The sequence below is a fragment of the Mustela putorius genome, unplaced genomic scaffold, assembly GCF_011764305.1.
Source record: "Mustela putorius furo isolate JIRA1106 unplaced genomic scaffold, ASM1176430v1.1 tig00000228_pilon_pilon_pilon, whole genome shotgun sequence".
NCBI lineage: Eukaryota > Metazoa > Chordata > Mammalia > Carnivora > Mustelidae > Mustela > Mustela putorius.
The window spans coordinates 35,857,140-35,860,459 of NW_025421322.1; the positions used below are offsets into that span (position 1 = coordinate 35,857,140).

The 3,320-nt window shown below is 38.8% G+C and overlaps 1 pseudogene; it reads left to right on the plus strand.

Moving 5' to 3' along the window:
- Positions 1-1,368: 1,368 nt before the first annotated feature.
- Positions 1,369-2,428, plus strand: LOC123391480 (annotated as a pseudogene).
- The last annotated feature ends 892 nt before the right edge of the window (positions 2,429-3,320 follow it).

Below are 3,320 nucleotides of genomic sequence, written 5' to 3' on the forward strand. Positions count from 1 at the left end.
AGGTTCTGAAATGGACAGAACAAAGAATGAATAAAATTAACTGCAGGACTTATTCATTCCATAACTGGAAGTCATGGGAATAAAATGAACACTGTGGGGAATACAGTCAGTGGTATTGTAATAGTGCTATTTGGTGACAGATGGTGGCTAAGCTGGCAGTGAGCACAGCATAACATACAGAGCCATTAAATCACAATGCTGTACACCTGAAACTAATGCAACATTGTGTGTCAACTGTACTCAAATTAAAAAAAATAATAATAATAATAATAATAACCTCAGGGCAACCATGCTTGAGGCCAAGCATTTACTCCCTGTCCTGTTTTCTACCCATCAAGGAATGTGAAGCAAATAGTTTTATCCAGCCATAATCTAATAACTGCATATGTCACAGATTGAATTAAGATATTTTAATGACGTTATTAAGAAATCCTTAACCAATGAATTAGAAAACTTGTATGAAATGAAAAGTTTTTAAAAACAAACACCTGGGTGTTTTAGTCAGATCAGTGGCCAACTCTTGATTTGGGCTCAGGTCATAGTCTTCTCAGTGTCCAGACTGAACCCCACATTGGGCTCTGATATCAGCAGGCAGTCTGCTCCTCTCCTTTTCCCTCTGCCTCTCCCCCTGCTGTCTCTCTCTCTCAAATAAGCAAATAAATCTTAAAAAAGAAAAAAAAAACACATAAACAAAAAACCATGAAGTTCTAACATTCTGACTCAAGAATTAATATAAAGCCTTGATACTATACAAACTGAAGTAACTGATTGAATAGTTAAAAGTCTTCCCAGGTAGAAAACTCCTGTCATGCATGACTTTATCAGAAAATCCTACCAAACTTTCAAGAAATAATTCTGAGTGCACATATGCATTTGGAAAGAATAGAAAAAGTAAGAACATTTCTTATCTCCTTTTGAGATTTATGAGTTTTATACATTACCTTCATACTGAAACCTATAAGAACAAGACAAGAAATGAAAATCTGCTGCCCAACGTTACACATTAACTTAGAGACAGTAGTCCAAAACAGAATGTTGGCAAGTCAATCTATATATCCATCTACTGATATATGGATTTAATTAAAAATGTGGGTTTATTCTGGAATCCAAATTAGATTTAGCATTAGAAAAATCTCTGAATAGAATTTACCATTTATTTGGATTAAAATGAACAAACATAATTTTATCTGAATACATGCAGAAAAAAACTTTTAATGAAGTTCATTCTTATTGAATACACTTAATCTCCCAGAAGAAGACACTCTTAGCTACAACGGACCTCTGGAGAGGTCAGTCCACTCCTTCTCCTGCCTCACTGATGTTCATTCTCCTTGTGGAACAAGTTGATCAGGAAACCTCAGAACAGACATGGCTTTTAAAGATACCAGAAAGACACCAGAGGTGGTGACTCACAGAATCAGAATTACTCTAACCAGCCATGACAGAAAATCTTGGAGAAAGTATAGGCTGACTTATCCTCAGGAGCAAAAAGGAAAGGAATCTCCAAAGAGAAAAGACCAGTTTGGATGCCCACCAAGACTCTGAGAATCACACAAGAAAAACTCCCCGTGGCAGGGTCCTAAAACTGGGGTTTGTTTTCATGTCAGGACCAACAAGTGAATCATTGATTGCCCCATGCTTCTAAGACTCTTAAGCAAATGCCTCCCTCCATATTGAGTTAGGAGTTGAGGTTGAAGTTACTTTTGCTGGTACTTTTTTTTTTTTTTTAATTGTATTTACCCATTTGACAGACAGAGATCACAAGTAGGCAGAGAGAGAGAGAGAGAAGCAGGCTCCCTGCTCTGAGCAGAGAGCCCGATGCGGGGCTCGATCCCAGGACCCCAGGATCATGACCTGAGCCGAAGGCAGAGGCTTTAACACACTGAGCCAGCCAGGCACCCCTAAATCAAACTTTTTAACAAATTGATTGTCAGTTGTTAAAGAGATGTAGGCAGCCACAGACCCAACTAGAGGCAGGGGATCAAACCAGGCCCTGACTCGTGCCTCCTGAATATCAGTTGAGTTGTGCTTGAGAAAGAGCCTGAGCTATGGACCCTAAGACTGGCTTAGGTGACTGCCTGCATGTATTAGAGGCAAAACTGGGTTGCGCATTTAACTGTTACAAGATTATCCTGTACTTGCACAGATTATAAATTGCACCATTGTAAACTCGTGAATTGCTAGTTAAAGATTAGCTAAGTAGACAAAAATTACTGGCATCAGAAGATCCGCTACCAGTGCTTGGGAAATGGGCTTTGTAAAAGCTTGAGGGGTTTCATGTTACGTGTGTATGAGCAATCAACCGAAAATAGATACTTCTTTATAATTGTTTCTGTTAACTATATAATGCCTCACAGCCTTGAATAAAATCGGCACTGTTGGACAACCTCCTCAGTGTTCCTCCTGCCCCCATCTCTTTGACTCTTAATATCTTTTCACCATCCACTTACCCTCACGTTCCTGGTCGATTTGTCGCACCGGCTGCGACAAAGAAGTATATATGTTTAGTAGATTTGGAATGAAGAATGATGATTCATTTTATGTGTCAGCTTGGTGAGGCTATTGCCAGACTATGCAGTGGATTGATCAAATACCACCCTATATGTTGCTATGAGGGTATATTTTTATATGTAATTGAATATAAATTAAATAAGCTGACTTTGAGTAAAACAGATCACCCTCCATAATGTGGCTGGGCATTATCTAATCAGTTATAGGTCTTAAGAGAGTAAGACTGAACAGAAGATGTGGTCTATATATACAATGGAATACGACTCAGCTATCAGAAAGGATGAATACCCAACATTTGCATCAACAGGGATGGAACTGGAGGAGATTAAGTGAATCAGAGAAACACTATTATCATATAGTTTCACTTACTTGTGGAACATAAGGAATAGCATGGAGGACATTAGGAGAAGGAAAGGAAAGGTGAAGAGGGAAAATCAGAGGGAGAGAACCACCATGAGAGACTATGGACTCGGGGACACAAATGGAGAGTTTTAAAAGGGGGTGTGGGGGGATGGGCGAGCCTGGTGATAGGTATTAGGGAGGGCACGGCTTGCTTGGAACACTGGGTGTTATATGCAAACAATGAATCATAGAACACTACATCAAAAACTAATGATGTCCTGTATGGTGACTAACACAACGCCATTAAAACAACAACAACAACAACAACAAACTAATGATATATTGTGTGGTGACTAATATAACACAATAAAAATTATAATAATAAAAATGAGAGAGTAAGACTGAGGTTCCCCCCACAGAAAAAAATTCTGCCTGCATTTCTGCCTTTAGATTTGAACTAAACATCA